A 19,952-nucleotide genomic window follows, 5' to 3' on the forward strand; every position below is an offset into this window, starting at 1 on the left:
GAAATACAGAGTAGCTGTTGCGCTGCTTTCTGGACACGAAACTCAGCTCTCGCTTTTTTTCTTCCTGCGGAGACCACCAGCGGACACAATGGCTGGAGTTGCTGCCAGGCGCTGCTAATTCAAACCATGACCGCCCCAAAGACGACGCCTGCCGCCTGCCAAAGAGCCTGCCGGACCTGTGACTGACGATGAGCCTTCTCGGCCGACACGTCCTGCCGCCGTGCACCGGGTTTCCCAACTCTGCGACAGGCGTTGCAATACGAGTGCTTTTCACGTCTCTCAGCGAAACTGCGACAGACTCTCACGTTCGCTTAATATTTATTCGTGGCTCAAGCCAACGTCGGCCGTTCTCAGAGGGGTATTGTCAAACCTGACAAAGTAAAGTCAGGTGATACAAAACAAGGGTCGGGGAAAACTTAGCATAAAACCCCATTTGTTTTCATGACAACGCACGTCCTATCCATTATAATTATCCGGACTGTTACGCCGTGGTCGGTTGATGAATTTTGTCTCAATTCCCAACGTTTCGTCTCCGACTGCGGGAGACATCTTCAAGGGGGTCCGTAGGTCGATGGAAGGTCCAACACACCCACTGGCTCGCTACTGACTGCCGCTAAATTCCGTGTCCGCGCGCTCCCGCGCCGCCGTGTGATGTCACGTGTTTTGAAAACGTCAGTGCAACTGGCCGATGTCCGTCGCCGTCGATCGCCGTTGCCATCACCCAGTAGTGGGCGGGTGGTACACATCTTCAACACCGGCATCCATATACCGCTTAATTTCACACCCTCCTCCTTTCGGTTGAAATTATTTGGGTGTTTAGCGATTTAGATTGCCTCCCTGTAGAGCCTTTCGTAGAATCCGCTTGTGGCCGCTAGTACTTGCGTCTCCTCGAAAGGAATATTGTGGTTCCCTGGCTGGAAAGCATGCTCCGCAACAGCTGATCGTTCCGTTTCTCCTCTTCTACAATTTCCCTTGTGCTCTTCCAAACGTTTAGAAACAGTTCTTTTAGTGGTACCCACATAAACATCACCACAGCGGCATGGGATCCTATACACTGCAACTTTTTCCAAAGGTTTGCGAGTGTCCTTGGCAGGCTTAAGGTATTCCTGTATCTTCCTGGTGGGGTTGTAGATTACGGTAATACTCCGCTTCGTCAAGATCCTCCCTATTCTTTCCGTTACATTTTTAACAAACGACAGGAAAACCTTAGATTTTGCAGTAGCCTGTACGTCAGTATGATTTCTACGTGGCTGCCTCAACGCCCGTTTTATTTCGGCGAACGAATATCCGTTCTTCATTAGTGCATTGTGGAGATGCACGTCCACACACGGAAAATCGTATCCACGACCTCCCGCGGTGTCTTGGGCGTGTTTGATCATCGACCATAAAGCCCGGATTTGGCACCGAGCGACTAGCACCTCTGGCCAGCAATGAAGACGTGGGTCGCTGCACAACGCTTTAATACTGACGCCGAATTGCACGCCAGTATAAACCAGTGGTTGCATTCCCAGGCGGCAGGTTTCTACAGAGAGAGTATCGAAAAAATTGTGCCACGGTATGATAAGTGCCTCAAAATGGTTCAAATAGCTCTGAGCACTATGGGACTTAACTTCTGAGGTCATCAGACCCCTAGAACTTAGAACTACTTAAACCTAACTAACCGAAGAACATCACACACATCCATGCCCAAGGCAGGATTCGAACCTCCGACCGTAGCGGTCGCGCGGTTCCGCACTGTAGCGCCTAGAACCGCTCGGCCACACCGGCCGGCTAAGTGCCTCAATTTGAGTGAAAATTACGTAGAGAAACAGCTTACGGGGAGTATCTTTAAAATGTATACAAGGTGTGCCACGTAAGACGTAACACAGCTTTTCTTTCGTGAACGGATACACATGTCGGTTTTCGGCAAATGTTTGAGCGTCGAGAGGGCACGTATTTTTTTGTTTCGTTTGGTTAATGTTTTTAGAGGTGTTTCTTTTTACATGGAAACGTATACTTTTTATAACTACATTCCGTAGCTCTTAAGAAGACAATTACAGTGACAGTGCGTTTGTTAATGTTGACGTTGAAACCTGTCGCTAAAAAAAAATCGTGAAAGTTCCTAGAGTGCGAAAGCACAGTGGCCTCAAAAGACATTTGTAGTGCAAGCACTGGTAAGCAGGTGTCTCGGACCAGACTGCGTAGTTGTACAGCGCAAGCTTGGCCTGTGCTAAGAGAATGAAGCTTTATTTCCTGATGACCTAAATGCACTTTCACCCATTAAATTTGTATACGGAATAACGACATAGATTAGAATCTAGCGTATCACAAAGGGCTTAGGATAACTCACATTCCTGTAACGTCCCAGATTTACACTATATAATCAAACGTATCTGGACACCCCCTCAGAAAGATACGTTTTTCACATTAGGTGCATTGTGCTGCCACCTACTACCAAGTACATATCAGCGACCTCAATAGTCATTAGTCATCGTGGCAGAGCAGAATGGGGCGTTCGGCGAAACTCACGTGGTGATTGGGTGTCACTTGTGTCATACGTCTGTACCCGAGATTTCCACACTCTTACACATCCCTAAGTGCACTCTTTCTGATGTGATAGTGAAGTGGAAACGTGAAGGGACTCTTACAGCGCAAAAGCGTACAGGCCGACCTCGTCTGTTGACTGACAAATACCGCCGACGGTTGAAGAGGTTCGTAATGTCTAATAGGCAGACATCTATCCAGACCACCACACAGGAATTCCAAACTGCATCAGGATCCACTGCAAGTACTATGAGAAATAGGTGGGAGGTTAGAAAAAGTGGATTTCATGGTCGAGTGGCTTCTCATAAGCCACACATCACGCCGATAAATGCCAAACCACGCCTCGCTTGGTGTAAGGAGAGTAAACATTGGACGTTTGAACAGTCGAAAAACATTGTGTGGAGTGACGAATCACGGTACACAATGTGGCGATCCGATGGCAGGGTGTGGGTATGGCGAATGACCGGTGAAAGTCATCTGCCAGCGTGAGTAATCCCAACAGTAAAATACTGAGGCGGTGGTGATATGGAGTGGTCGCGTTTTTCATGGAGTAGGCTTGCACCCCTTGTTTTGCGTGGCACTATCACAGTACAAGGCCTACATCGATCTTTTAAGCACTTTCTTGCTTCCCACTGCTGAAGAGCAATTCGTGGATGGCGAAAGCATCTTTCAACACGATCGAGCACCTGTTCATAATGCACGGCCTGTGACGGAGTGGTTACACGACAGTAGCGTCCATGTAATGGACTGGCCTGCACAGAATCCTGACCTGAATCCTATAGAACACCTTCGCGATGTTTTGGGACGGCGACGTCTGGCTATGCCTCACAGACATATCTCTCCTGATTTCAGCACTCCAAGAAGAATGGGCTGCCATTCCCCAGGGAACCTTCCAGCACCTGATTGAACGCACGCTTGTGAGAGTGAAAGCTGTCTTCAAAGCTAAGGCTGTGCCAACACCATACTGAATTCTAGCATTACCGATGGAGGACACCACAAACTTTTAAGTTATTTTCAACCAGGTGGCCGGGTACTTTGGATCACATAGTGTACGTGAGCTGACTCAGAGAAATCAGTTGTTCATTCTCGAAAAATACAGAGGTCTAATACGCTCCAAAAAGCAACTATTGCTTTAGATATCTAAATGTTAAAGATTTGACATCTCTTTTTCTGTACGTGGCTGTGTATTTCTTACAAGGAAAAGTCCCCATTGTATCACACTCAAATTTAGTGGTAAAATGGCCGAGTGGTTAGCCCGTCAGAAACTGAACACAGATCAAGCATGAAAACAGGAATAAGGTGTACTGAACTGTGAAAAAAACAGGTAAAATAGAAACATTGAACGGTTCAAGCTCCTGATGTGGAACATCGAGCGAACTGAAAGTACGATAGCATCGTGGTTGTGTTGTTTGAGCGCTGACCTGCAAAGCTAGAGTTCCGACCTAAATCTCCTTCGCGTCCCACTTTTCTTCATAAAATTGTGAACCGTCCTTCCTGTCGTAGACCTGTCTGTTCTCTTTCCTTACTTTTGCGAATATTCGTGCTATTCATTGGTTACAGAATATGACTGGCGTGGTAAGAATACATTACCGTCGGAAGGAAATGTGATGAATAGTGAGAGCAGGCGAGATGCCGCATAGACCGTCCAGAGAAATGAAAACAAGAGATAAAAAGGTGTGAAGTACGTTACAACAAAGGAATTATAGAGGCAAAACTTCCAAAACGGAATGCAAGAGTCATGACATGTGGTACTTGTGTAGAACTAATAGGAGGTTCGTACTTCTGGAGACTCATCGCCTTGTAATCACGGGATCCCAGTGTCGAGTACCGGCGAGAACATACAAGATCTCGGAATCAACTTTCGTTATAGGTCCCTTCCTTACACCTCACCGTTCGAAACAGACGTCACACCGTGCCGAGACACAAATCTCAATAACGTGAACAGATACATTAATGACCTGACGGACAGTTCATAATATGACAAAAAAGATGGGGTACGAGGGAGATTTGAACAAAGATCTTCCGCTTTGAAATCCGACACTGCGACCGCATAACCACACTGCCTTGGGTCTCCCAGTTCGCATGATGTTGCACATCTCAAGTTTGCACCGTTCCACTGTTTGTATTTTACTTGTTTTTTCACAGTTCAGTTCACCTCCTTCATGTTTTCATGCTTGATCTGTGTTCAGTTAGTGACGTGTTATCCACGGGGCCATTTCAGCACTAAATTGTAGAATTTTAGAACATGGTTTTTGCTCGAGTATCATGTCGTTTTAGGAAACCCATAATCTACTATGTAGGAATCAACATGGATTCCGGAAACAGCGATCGTGTGAGACCCAACTCGCTTTATTTGTTCATGAGACCCAGAAAATATTAGATACAGGCTCCCAGGTAGATGCTATTTTTCTTGACTTCCGGAAGGCGTTCGATACAGTTCCGCACTGTCGCCTGATAAACAAAGTAAGAGCCTACGGAATATGAGACCAGTTGTGTGGCTGGATTGAAGAGTTTTTAGCAAACAGAATACAGCATGTTGTTATCAATGGAGAGACGTCTACAGACGTTAAAGTAACCTCTGGCGTGCCACAGGGGAGTGTTATGGGACCATTGCTTTTCACAATATATATAAATGACCTAGTAGATAGTGTCGGAAGTTCCATGCGGCTTTTCGCGGATGATGCTGTAGTATACAGAGAAGTGGCAGCATTAGAAAATTGTAGCGAAATGCAGGAAGATCTGCAGCGGATAGGCACTCGGTGCAGGGAGTGGCAACTGTCCCTTAACATATACATATGTAATGTATTGCGAATACATAGAAAGAAGGATCCTTTATTGTATGATTATATGATAGCAGAACAAACACTGGTAGCAGTTACTTCTGTAAAATATCTGGGAGTATGCGTGCGGAACGATTTGGAGTGGAATGATCAAAATTGATTTCTGGTAAGGCGGGTGCCAGGTTGAGATTCATTGAGAGAGTGCTTATAAAATGTAGTTCATCAACAAAGGAGGTGGCTTAGGAAACACTCGTTCGACCTATACTTGAGTATTGCTCATCAGTGTGGGATCCGTACCAGATCGGGTTGACGGAGGAGATAGAGAAGATCCAAAGAAGAGCGGCGCGTTTCGTCACAGGGTTATTTGGTAACCGTGATAGCGTTACGGAGATGTTTAATAAACTCAAGTGGCAGACTCTGCAAGAGAGGCGCTCTGCATCGCGGTGTAGCTTGCTCGCCAAGTTTCGAGAGGGTGCGTTTCTGGATGAGGTATCGAAAATGGCTCTGAGCACTATGGGACTCTACTTCTGAGGTCATTAGTCCCCTAGAACTTAGAACTAGTTAAACCTAACTAACCTAAGGACATCACAAACATCCATGCCCTAGGCAGGATTCGAACCTGCGACCGTAGAGGTCTTGCGGTTCCAGACTGCAGCGCCTTTAACCGCACGGCCACTTCGGCCGGCGATGAGGTATCGAATATATAGCTTCCCCCTACTTATACCTCCCGAGGAGATCACGAATGTAAAATTAGAGAGATTCGAGCGCACACGGAGGCTTTCAGACAGTCGTTCTTCCCGCGAACCGCGAACCACACGCGACTGGAACAGGAAAGGGAGGTAATGACAGTGGCACGTAAAGTGCCCTCCGCCACACACCGTTGGGTGGCTTGCGGAGTATTAATGTAGATGTAGAAATCTGAGGGGGGGATGCGATGGGGAGTTTCCCTTACGAGAACAATTCCATGCAGCCCCAGAATATTTCTTGAGCGACGTATACTCTTTCCGTCTTCTTCAATAAAACAACGGTCGCGGAAGCCTACGCTTATATCTTTCCGTCTTCTTCAATTCAAGGTTTACGCAAAACGCACGCTCAGTTTCACATTTTCAAGACTATTTTTCTCTCTGACTTCCTAGGTTTACCTTTCGCGTACGCTTGTTCTTTTTTACAATGATCCCTCTTACTCCTCCATCCGAACAGGTGTCGGACGGCCCGACGGAACCGACCGGCCGCCATGTCCTCCTCATTCGATAAATGTCGCTAGATGCTGATATATGTGGTCAGCACACTGCTCTCCTGGTCGTTTTTAGTTTTCTGACCGTAGCCGCTACTTCTCAACCAAGTAGCCTCTAAATTGGCCCCACTAGGGCTGAATGCACCCCGCCGGCCAAAAGCGCTCTGCAGACCCCAACGATCACCCATCCAAGTGTTAGCCAAGCCCAACAGCGCTTAACTTTCGTGATAACGGGAACGGGTAGCCAACAGCGCTCGATAGACCGAACGATTACCCATCCACGTCTCAGCCAAGCCCAACAGCGCTTATATTTGGTGATCTAACGGGAACCGGCGTTACAACTGCTGCAAGATCGTCGGTTGTTCACAGTGACTGAATTTCTAAAATCTTTCAAAGGAAAGTGAACAGCGATCGGTGTAAAATAATAAAATTCAGTAAAGCAGTCACGATCGCAATAAATATTTATGTCGGTTGGCAATCAGTTTCAATTTAGACCAACTTAAGGCCGTAAGTACCGAAACACAATACTGATAGATGTTTCAGAGGCATTTTTATAGAAACAGATGGTAAAGTGGCCAAAACCATCTAGAATAAAAGGCACAATAATAGCTAAATAAAGTCTCATAAGCGTGATGTGGCTTGTGGCGGTGAACTGACCAAGACCTCTAAGAGCACGGATGTCAACAGCTGAGAAAACAGCTTAACTCGAGAACTGATTACATCATACGGCATTACATCATTGACAATTAGTCATGTAATCATTACGTGGCTGGAACTGTGTGTTTAAGATGTTCCCCCAATTCCTATCCTATAGTCTTTTACTTCATCGTTTAGTTTAAATACTTCTAATTCCTATAGCATCTTCTAATTCCTTATAAGATCCATCCATGCGCAATCTTTTAAAAACTTTCGGTGCGCTTTTTTTTTCTTCTCCATCTTCAAAGATTCACTGCGACGGAGCAAGATAAAAACAGCTATTATTTTGTAAGGTTTTAATTTTGTGACTTCCCTCGCCTAATTCGTTAAGGTTTCATTTATACTTCCTCATATGTGCTGAAATTTGTTGATTTTATTGTATACATCATTGTCACACCATAAGCATCTAAAACTTGAAAATTTTCTGTTTTCTGGTGTATTCAATACTAATTTTTGATTGAGTAGATGTTCTCCATGGTGAGTCATAACGTAAGTTTCAGTGGTGGATATTTTCAGAGGTCAGCATTGCCTTCCTAGTTCATACACTCCTGGAAATTGAAATAAGAACACCGTGAATTCATTGTCCCAGGAAGGGGAAACTTTATTGACACATTCCTGGGGTCAGATACATCACATGATCACACTGACAGAACCACAGGCACATAGACACAGGCAACAGAGCATGCACAATGTCGGCACTAGTACAGTGTATATCCACCTTTCGCAGCAATGCAGGCTGCTATTCTCCCATGGAGACGATCGTAGAGATGCTGGATGTAGTCCTGTGGAACGGCTTGCCATGCCATTTCCACCTGGCGCCTCAGTTGGACCAGCGTTCGTGCTGGACGTGCAGACCGCGTGAGACGACGCTTCATCCAGTCCCAAACATGCTCAATGGGGGACAGATCCGGAGATCTTGCTGGCCAGGGTAGTTGACTTACACCTTCTAGAGCACGTTGGGTGGCACGGGATACATGTGGACGTGCATTGTCCTGTTGGAACAGCAAGTTCCCTTGCCGGTCTAGGAATGGTAGAACGATGGGTTCGATGACGGTTTGGATGTACCGTGCACTATTCAGTGTCCCCTCGACGATCACCAGTGGTGTACGGCCAGTGTAGGAGATCGCTCCCCACACCATGATGCCGGGTGTTGGCCCTGTGTGCCTCGGTCGTATGCAGTCCTGATTGTGGCGCTCACCTGCACAGCGCCAAACACGCATACGACCATCATTGGCACCAAGGCAGAAGCGACTCTCATCGCTGAAGACGACACGTCTCCATTCGTCCCTCCATTCACGCCTGTCGCGACACCACTGGAGGCGGGCTGCACGATGTTGGGGCGTGAGCGGAAGACGGCCTAACGGTGTGCGGGACCGTAGCCCAGCTTCATGGAGACGGTTGCGAATGGTCCTCGCCGATACCACAGGAGCAACAGTGTCCCTAATTCGCTGGGAAGTGGCGGTGCGGTCCCCTACGGCACTGCGTAGGATCCTACGGTCTTGGCGTGCATCCGTGCGTCGCTGCGGTCCGGTCCCAGGTCGACGGGCACGTGCACCTTCCGCCGACCACTGGCGACAACATCGATGTACTGTGGAGACCTCACGCCCCACGTGTTGAGCAATTCGGCGGTACGTCCACCCGGCCTCCCGCATGCCCACTATACGCCCTCGCTCAAAGTCCGTCAACTGCACATACGGTTCACGTCCACGCTGTCGCGGCATGCTACCAGTGTTAAAGACTGCGATGGAGCTCCGTATGCCACGGCAAACTGGCTGACACTGACGGCGGCGGTGCACAAATGCTGCGCAGCTAGCGCCATTCGACGGCCAACACCGCGGTTCCTGGTGTGTCCGCTGTGCCGTGCGTGTGATCATTGCTTATACAGCCCTCTCGCAGTGTCCGGAGCAAGTATGGTGGGTCTGACACACCGGTGTCAATGTGTTCTTTTTTCCATTTCCAGGAGTGTATAATCAATACGCCGAAAGTTGCAAGTTTGCTTCATTACGATGATAGTATCTGCACATACAGCGAAGAGCCAAAGAAACTGGTACACCTGCTTAATATCACGTACGAAGAAGCGCCGCAACACGACGTGGCATGGACTCGACTAATGTGTGAAGTAGTGCTGGAGGGAAGTGACACCATTAATCCTGCAGGGCTCTCCATAAATCCGTAAGAGTGCGAGGGGGTAGATATCTCTTCTGAACAGCACGTTGCAAGGCATCACAGATTTGCTCAATAACGATCATGCCTGGGGAGTTTGGTGGTCAGCGGAATTGTTTCAACTCAGAAGTGTTCCTGGATCCAGTCTGTAGCAGTTCTGGACGTATCTAGTGTCTCATTGTCCTGCTGGAATTGTGCAAATCCGTCGGAATGCACAAGGTACATGAATGGATGCAGAGCCTCCACCAATTTGAAGAGACCCCTGCTAACATGCAGGGTCCATGGATTCATGAGGTTATCTTAATACCCGTGTACGTCCATCTGCTCGATACAGTTCGAAACGAGACTCGTCCGACCAGGCAACATGTTTCCAGTCATCAGCAGTCCAATGTCGGTGTTAACGGACCCACGCAACGCGTAAAGCCTCGTTTCCTGCAGTCATCAAAGGTACAGGAGTGGGCTTTCGGCTCCGGAATCCCATATGGATGATGTTTCGTTGAATGGTTTGCACGTTGACATTTATGGCCCACGATTGAAATCTGCCGCAATTAGCGGAAGAGTTGCTTTTCTGACACGTGAACGATTCTCGTCAGTCGTTGTTGGTCCCGATCTTGAAGGACCTTTTTCCGGCCGCAGCGATGTCGGAAATTCGATGTTGCACCGGATTCTTGATACTCACGGTACACTCGTGAAATAATCATACGGAAAAATCCCCACTTCATCGCTACCTCGGAGATGAAGAGTCCCACCCCTCTCTCTGCGACTATAACACCACGCTCGAACTCACTTAAATCTTGATAAGCTGCCATTGTAACTGCAGTAACCGCTGTAACAACTGCGGCAGACACTTGTTGTCTTATATAGATGTTGCCGACCGCAGCGCCGTATTCTGTCTGTTTACATATCTCTGTATTTGTATACCCATGCCTGCATCAGTTTCTTTGTCGTTTCAGTGTAGTATTGTATTTAGATGATAGTTTCTTGTCAGCTGTAACCCTTGATGTACTTCATCCTACTCTTTTATTATGAAATGCCGGCCGGTGTGGCCTAGCGGTTCTAGGCCCTTCAGTCTGGAACCGCGCGACTGCTATGGTCGCAGGTCCGAATCCTGCTTCGCGCATGGATGTGTGTGATGTCCTTAGGTTAGATTAAGTAGTTCTAAGTTCTAGGGGACTGATGACCTCAGTTGTTACGTCCAATAGTGCTCAGAGCCATTTGAACCATACGAGATCCTCAGTACCATCCCGAATAATTTACTTTCTCGTATCTGGACCTGTCTCAGGCTAAACCCTTTACGAAAAGACTGGCCAGTGTTAGGATGAAGACATTTTCGTTAAGCCATGACTTAATGCACTACTGGCCTTTAAAACTGAAACGTCAGGAATGCTAGCAAATTTTGCTTGCTGTGTGTTTAAAGTGCATGGTGTCCCTTTAAAACTCCTCACATACATCTACATCTACATCTATACTCCGCGAGCCACCTTACGGTGTGTGGCGGAGGGTACTTATTGTACCACTATCTGATCCCCCCTTCCCTGTTCCATTCACGAATTGTGCGTGGGAAGAACGACTGCTTGTAAGTCTCCGTATTTGCTCTAATTTCTCGGATCTTTTCGTTGTGATCATTACGCGAGATATATGTGGGCGGTAGTAATATGTTGCCCATCTCTTCCCGGAATGTGCTCTCTCGTAATTTCGATAATAAACCTCTCCGTATTGCGTAACGCCTTTCTTGAAGTGTCCGCCACTGGAGCTTGTTCAGCATCTCCGTAACGCTCTCGCGCTGACTAAATGTCCCCATGACGAATCGCGCTGCTTTTCGCTGGATCATGTCTATCTCTTCTATTAATCCAACCTGGTAAGGGTCCCATACTGATGAGCAATACTCAAGAATCGGACGAACAAGCGTTTTGTAAGCTACTTCTTTCGTCGATGAGTCACATTTTCTTAGAATTCTTCCTATGAATCTCAACCTGGCGCCTGCTTTTCCCACTATTTGTTTTATGTGATCATTCCACTTCAGATCGCTCCGGATAGCATCTCCTAAGTATTTTACGGTCGTTACCGCTTCCAATGATTTACCACCTATGGCATAATCGTACTGGAATGGATTTCTGCCCCTATGTATGCGCATTATATTACATTTATCTACGTTTAGGGAAAGCTGCCAGCTGTCGCACCATTCATTAATCCTCTGCAGGTCTTCCTGGAGTACGTACGAGTCTTCTGATGTTGCTACTTTCTTGTAGACAACCGTGTCATCTGCAAATAGCCTCACGGAGCTACCGATGTTGTCAACTAAGTCATTTATGTATATTGTAAACAATAAAGGTCCTATCACGCTTCCTTGCGGTACTCCCGAAATTACCTCTACATCTGCAGATTTTGAACCGTTAAGAATGACATGTTGTGTTCTTTCTTCTAGGAAATCCTGAATCCAAACACAAACCTGGTCCGATATTCCGTAAGCTCGTATTTTTTTCACTAAACGTAAGTGCGGAACCGAATCAAATGCCTTCCTGAAGTCCAGGAATACGGCATCAATCTGCTCGCCAGTGTCTACGGCACTGTGAATTTCTTGGGCAAATAGGGCGAGCTGAGTTGCACATGATCTCTGTTTGCGGAATCCATGTTGGTTATGATGAAGGAGATTTGTATTATCTAAGAACGGCATAATACGAGAACACAAAACATGTTCCATTATTCTACAACAGATTGACGTAAGCGAAATAGGCCCATAAATATTCGCATCTGATTTATGACCCTTCTTGAAAATGGGAACGACCTGCGCTTTCTTCCAGTCGCTAGGTACTTAACGTTCTTCCAGAGATCTACGATAAATTGCTGATAGAAAGGGGGCAAGTTCTTTAGCATAATCACTGTAGAATCTTAAGGGTATCTCGTCTGGTCCGGATGCTTTTCCGCTACTAAGTGATAGCAGTTGTTTTTCAATTCCGATATCGTTTATTTCAATATTTTCCATTTTGGCGTCCGTGCGACGGCTGAAGTCAGGGACCGTGTTACGATTTTCCGCAGTGAAACAGTTTCGGAACACTGAATTCAGTATTTCTGCCTTTCTTCGGTCGTCCTCTGTTTCGGTGCCATCGTGGTCAACGAGTGACTGAATAGGGGATTTAGATCCGCTTACCGATTTTACATATGACCAAAACTTTTTAGGGTTCTTGTTTAGATTGTTTGCCAATGTTTTATGTTCGAATTCGTTGAATGCTTCTCTCATTGCTGTCTTTACGCTCTTTTTCGCTTCGTTCAGCTTTTCCTTATCAGCTATGATTCGACTACTCTTAAACCTATGATGAAGCTTTCTTTGTTTCCGTAGTACCTTTCGTACATGATTGTTATACCACGGTGGATCTTTCCCCTCGCTTTGGACCTTAGTCGGTACGAACTTATCTAAGGCGTACTGGACGATGTTTCTGAATTTTTTCCATTTTTGTTCCACATCCTCTTCCTCAGAAATGAACGTTTGATGGTGGTCACTCAGATATTCTGCGATTTGTGCCCTATCACTCTTGTTAAGCAAATATATTTTCCTTCCTTTCTTGGCATTTCTTATTACACTTTTAGTCATTGATGCAACCACTGACTTATGATCACTGATACCCTCTTCTACATTCACGGAGTCGAAAAGTTCCGGTCTATTTGTTGCTATGAGGTCTAAAACGTTAGCTTCACGAGTTGGTTCTCTAACTATCTGCTCGAAGTAATTCTCGGACAAGGCAGTCAGGATAATGTCACAAGAGTCTCTGTCCCTGGCTCTAGTTCTGATTGTGTGACTATCCCATTCTATACCTGGTAGATTGAAGTCTCCCCCTCTTACAATAGTATGATCACGAAACTTCTTCACGACGTTCTGCAGGTTCTCTCTGAGGCGCTCAACTACTACGGTTGCTGATGCAGGTGGTCTATAGAAGCATCCGACTATCATATCTGACCCACCTTTGATACTTAACCCAGATTATTTCACATTCGCATTCGCTAATAACTTCACTGGATATTATTGAATTCTTTACTGCTATAAATACTCCTCCACCATTGGCGTTTATCCTATCCTTGCGGTATATATTCCATTCTGTGTCTAGGATTTCGTTACTGTTCACTTCCGGTTTTAACCAACTTTCCGTTCCTAATACTATATGCGCACTATTTCCTTCAATAAGAGATACTAATTCAGGAACCTTGCCCTGGATACTCCTGCAGTTTACCAATATTACGTTAACTTTTCCTGTTTTTGGTCTCTGAGGACGGACGTTCTTTATCAACGATGCTGATGTTCTCTCTGGTAAGCCGTCAGGTATTTTATCGTTTCGCCCTCTAACCTAAAAAACCCCCGTGTGCACGCCACACGTACTCTGCTACTCTAGTAGCTGCTTCCGGTGTGTAGTGCACGCCTGACCTGTCTAGGGGGGCCCTACAGTTCTCCACCCAATAACGGAGGTCTATGAATTTGCAACCATTATAGTCGCAGAATCGTCTGAGCCTCTGGTTTAGACCCTCCACACGGCTCCAAACCAGAGGACCGCGATCGACTCTGGGCACTATGCTGCAGATATTAAGCTCAGCTTGCACTCCGCGTGCGATGCTGGTTGTCTTCACCAAATCAGCCAGCCGCCGGAAGGAACCAAGGATGGCCTCAGAACCCAAGCGGCAGGCGTCATTCGTTCCGACATGTGCTACTATCTGCAGCCGGTCACACCCAGTGCGTTCAATAGCTGCCGGAAGGGCCTCCTCCACATTACGGACGAGACCCCCCGGCAAGCACACCGAGTGCACACTGGCATTCTTCCCCGACCTACCCGCTATTTTCCTGAGGGGCTCCATAACCCGCCTAAGGTTGGAGCTCCCTATAACTAATAGGCCCGCCCTCTGTGACTGTCGGGACCTTGCCGGAGAATCGGCCACTGGCCCAACAGGCGAGGCATCCTGTGGTGGCTCGGAAACGATGTCATCACCACTAGGAAGCACCCCGTACCTGTTGGAAAGGGGTAAGGCAGCTGCCACGCGGCCAGATCCCACCTTCGCCTTTCGGCCAGGCACGCGCGAGCCCACCACTGTCCGCCATTCACCCTGGAGTGATGGCTGACCGGTAAGATGCTCACTGCCGGAAGACGCAGCGACATCAGGGGTTCCATGTGATTCCAAGGCCACCGAAGTAGGCATAGGTCTCACCACAGTTGCCCCAACGCCACTACGAGCCGACGCCTGCGCCTCGAGCTCGATGAGCCTAACAGACAAAGCCTACACCTGCCCCCGAAGAGTGGCCAATTCTCCTTGCGTCCGCTCACAACAACCACAGTCCCTACACATGACTATGTTTACCCTACTCTATACGGTGACAAATTCCCAAGATAATCTTCTGATGAGCTACTCTGATAATCAAGAAACACTCACTGAAATACGAGACGCGAAAACTACGCTAGGTTTTCCCAGAAAAACTATTTAAAGGCTAAGCGCAGCAAATAAGTACAAAAACGCTTTATACAAACAGTACTCGCTGCTGCTGGTGCTCTCGCTCTGGCTGTCACAAGACAACTGCTGATTCAAGTGACTAGTGGCTAGTGGCTAACGGCCGCGAAACAAACAAAAGACGGTTTTAGGGCGCTTTCTGTTCTAAACGATCAAGAAAACACTGAGAAATCTAACACGAAAACTACGTAAAGTTTTATCAAGAACTGTTAGTTACTATGCAGAGCAGATAAACACAAATAGAATCCCTTCCTTAGTGGAAGGTCGTAAACAAAATGCAAAATAAACGCTTTATACAAACACCCAGGAAAAAAAACTACAACAGATTAGATAAAGACCGGTTCCGGTGAACTCATGGAAATTATGTGCTGTCGGGCTTGGCTTGCACTTGGATGGACGGCAGTCTTGTCTACCGAGCACTGTTGGCGGGCGAGATGCACTCAGTCCTTGTGTAGGCAACCGTGGCGCTACTAAACTGGGAGGTAGCGGTTCCGGTCGCGAAAACTAACAGCGACCGGTAAAGCGATGTGCTGATCACGTGGCCCTCCATGTCCTCATCCACGACGACACAGCTGTCGGTTGATGCGGTTGGTCCTTCCGAGGCCTCTCTGGATAGACAGAAAGAGTGAGATGTGATAAATAAATTGAAACATATATTTGATTATCTCAAAGAATTTGTATTCCATGTCACACGTGCTAAATATTGTTGCAGAAGCACTCGCCAGCACTTTCCAGAAACAAAATCGCCGATTACTGTGCAAAGAAATTATCATAGGTTGTATGCATGCTATTCACCTGATGTGAAAACAACTATGAAATGATATAAGTATGTGGCAACTGGAACTGTCCTCAGACACGCAAGCCCACGCAAGCCCACGCAAGCCCACGCAAGCCCACGCAAGCCCACGCAAGCCCACGCAAGCCCACGCAAGCCCACGCAAGCCCACGCAAGCCAGTTTACCTGGCATCCAGGCAGCTTAATGTATCCCGAGCAGCCCTGCGGCGTGTAGTACCCCAACGTCTTGGTTTTTATGCTGCATACGATATCGAGCCGCATGGGGGCAGCGGCGCCGTCTAGGGCGTCTTGTCATGGCCCGTGCACCTCCCCACGTCCGAGGTTTGAGTCCTCCGTCAGGCATGGGCGTGTGTCTTGTCTATAGTGTAAGTTAGTTTACGTTAGAGTGAGTAGGGTGCAGGCTTAGCGACCAATTACGTCAGCAGTTTGGTCCCATAAGACCTTACCACAAATTTCCAAAAATTTACGATATCGAACAACAAATTATGCCGACAGCAATTTGCTACATGTATGCCCAGCGTACTGACATGAATGCCAGCTTCCTGGAAGCATATTTACTCTCTCATTAGGCAAACTTTAATGTTTCATGACCGAGCGGGGTAGCCCAGTGGATTTAGGTTTTCCGTGATTTCCCAGAATCGCTTAAGGCAAATGCCTGGAGGGTTCCTCCTAAAGGGCACGTGCCATCCTTAATCCAAGCAACTTAAATCACTTAATACTAAGCAACTTAAATCGATAAAAGCAAGTCTTCTGGTCCAGACTGTATACCAATTAGGTTCCTTTCGGAGTATGCTGATGCATTAGCTCCATACTTAATCATATACAACCAGTCGCTGGATGAAAGTTCTGCACCCAAAGACTGGAAAGATGCACAGGTCACACCAATATTCAAGTAAGGTAGTATGAGTAATCTACTAAATTAAAGGCCCATATCGTTAACGTCGATATGTAGAAGGATTTTAGAATATATATCGTGTTCGAACACTACGAAGTACATCGAAGAAAACTTTCTATTGACACACAGTGAAAATGGGTTTAGAAAATATTTTTTCGGTGAAACAACTATCTCTTTATTCACATGTGTTGAGTGCTATTGACAAGGAATTTCAGGTCGGTTCCGTATTTTTGGATTTCCGGAAGGCTTTTGACACTGTACCACACAAGCAGCTCGTAGTAAAATTGCGTGCTTATGGAATATAGTCTCTGAACTGGATTTGCAATTTCCTGTCAGAGGGGTCACAGTTCGTAGTAATTGACGGAAAGTCATCGAGTAAAACAGAAGTGATTTTTAGGCGTTCCCCAAGGTATTGTTAAAGGCCCTTTACTGTTCCTTATCTATATAAGCGATTTGGGAGACAATCTGAGCAGCCGTCTTGTTTGCAAATGACGCTGTCGTTTATCGACTAATAAAGTCATCAGAAGTCAAAACGAACTCCTAAACGATTTAGAAAAGATATCTGAATGGTGCGAAAAGCGGCAGCTAACCCTAAATAACGGAAAGTGTGAGGTCATCCACATGAATGCTAAAAGAAACTAACTTCGGTTACACGATAAATCAGTCTAATCTAAAAGCCTTAAATTCTACTAAATACCTAGGTATTACAATTACGAACAACTTAAATTGGAAGGAACACACAGAAAATGTTGTGGGGAAGGCTAACCAAAGACTGCGTTTTATTGGAAGGACACTTAGAAAATGTAACACACCTACTAAGGGGACTGCCTACACTACGCTTGTCCGTCCTCTTTTAGAATACTGCTGCGCGGTGTAGGATCCTCACCAGATGGGACTGACGGAGTACATCGAGAAAGTTCAAAGAAACGCAGCATGTTTTGTATTATCGCGAAATATGGGAGACACTGCCACAGAAATGCTACAGGAATTGGGCTGTAAATCATTAAAAGAAAGGCGTTTTTCGTTGCGACGGAAACTTCTCACGAAATTACAATCACCAACTTTCTCCTCCGAATGCGAAAATATTTTGTTGACACCGACCTACATAGGGAGGAACGATGACTAAGATAAATTAAGGGAAATTAGATCTCATACGGAAAGATACATGTGTTCATTCTTTCCGCGCACTATACGAGATTGGAATAATAGAGAGATGTGGAGGTGGTTCGATGAACCCTCTGCCAGGCACTTAACTGTGATTTGCAGAATATCCATGTAGATGTACAGGGTGTTTCAAAAATGACCGGTATATTTGAAACGGCAATAAAAACTAAACGAGCAGCGATAGAAATACACCGTTTGTTGCAATATGCTTGGGACAACAGTACATTTTCAGGCGGACAAACTTTCGAAATTACAGTAGTTACAATTTTCAACAACAGATGGCGCTGCAAGTGATGTGAAAGATATAGAAGACAACGCAGTCTGTGGGTGCGCCATTCTGTACGTCGTCTTTCTGCTGTAAGCGTGTGCTGTTCACGACGTGCAAGTGTGCTGTAGACAACATGGTTTATTCCTTAGAACAGAGGATTTTTCTGGTGTTGGAATTCCACCGCCTAGAACACAGTGTTGTTGCAACAAGACGAAGTTTTCAACGGAGGTTTAATGTAACCAAAGGACCGAAAAGCGATACAATAAAGTATCTGTTTGAAAAATTTCAACGGACTGGGAACGTTACGGATGAACGTGCTGCAAAGGTAGGGCGACCGCGTATGGCAACCACAGAGGGCAACGCGCAGCTAGTGCAGCAGGTGATCCAACAGCGGCCTCGGGTTTCCGTTCGCCGTGTTGCAGCTGCGGTCCAAATGACGCCAACGTCCACGTATCGTCTCATGCGCCAGAGTTTACACCTCTATCCATACAAAATTCAAACGCGGCAACCCCTCAGCGCCGCTACCATTGCTCCACGAGAGACATTCGCTAACGATATAGTGCACAGGATTGATGACGGCGATATGCATGTGGGCAGCATTTGGTTTACTGACGAAGCTTATTTTTACCTGGACGGCTTCGTCAATAAACATAACTGGCGCATATGGGGAACCGAAAAGCCCCATGTTGCAGTCCCATCGTCCCTGCATCCTCAAAAAGTACTGGTCTGGGCCGCCATTTCTTCCAAAGGAATCATTGGCCCATTTTTCAGATCCGAAACTATTACTGCATCACGCTATCTGGACATTCTTCGTGAATTTGTGGCGGTACAAACTGCCTTAGGCGACACTGCGAACACCTCGTGGTTTCTGCAAGATGGTGCCCGGCCACATCGCACAGCCGACGTCTTTAATTTCCTGAATGAATATTTCAATGATCGTGTGATTGCTTTGGGCTATCCGAAACATACAGGAGGCGGCGTGGATTGGCCTCCCTATTCGCCAGACATGAACTCCTGTGACTTCTTTCTGTGGGGACACTTGAAAGACCAGGTGTACCGCCAGAATCCAGAAACAATTGAACAGCTGAAGCAGTACATCTCATCTGCATGCGAAGCCATTCCGCCAGACACGTTGTCAAAGGTTTCGGGTAATTTCATTCAGAGACTACGCCATATTATTGCTACGCATGGTGGATATGTGGAAAATATCGTACTATAGAGTTTCCCAGACCGCAGCGCCATCTGTCGTTGACAATTGTAACTACTGTAATTTCGAAAGTGTGTCTGCCTGAAAATGTACTGTTGTCCCAAGCATATTGCAACAAACGGTGTATTTCTATCGCCGCTCGTTTAGTTTGTATTGCCGTTTCAAATATACCGGTCATTTTTGAAACACCCTGTATATCTTTCCCAAATCCGAACTTATGTTCCGTCTCTAATGACCTCACTGTCGAAAGGGCATTGAACCCTAATCTCCTCCTCCTCGTGTTTCATGAACGATCATTCGTTATAGTCTTCGGATTTGGTGCTCTGAGTATACGCACGCTATCATTGAATTCGTTTGTGATATCCCTATACTGTACATCTGGTGGGGGCTAACGCACGACATTGCTGTAGGACCGTTCTTCTTTGCAGAAAACACAATGAATGAGTCACCGTTTCTGGACATGTTGCAGCAGTCTGTAGACATTTTAGATACAAGACTTGCAACCCAGGACCATCATTAAACGAGATGGGGTCTCGCCACATTGGTCAACGGCCATTAACAAGTTCCTGAATACGAAATTCCCCAGTCACCGGATCTGACGAGAAGGACAAATTAGCTGGCCACCACATTTCACATTCCCCTCCCGACATTACACTACTGGATTTCTTCTTGTGTATCTGTCTGAAGTGGACATTATTTTAAGGCGCCGTATCACTGATGCGATTGCAACTCAGAGACAGCC

The sequence above is a fragment of the Schistocerca nitens genome, chromosome 12, assembly GCF_023898315.1.
Source record: "Schistocerca nitens isolate TAMUIC-IGC-003100 chromosome 12, iqSchNite1.1, whole genome shotgun sequence".
Lineage (NCBI taxonomy): Eukaryota > Metazoa > Arthropoda > Insecta > Orthoptera > Acrididae > Schistocerca > Schistocerca nitens.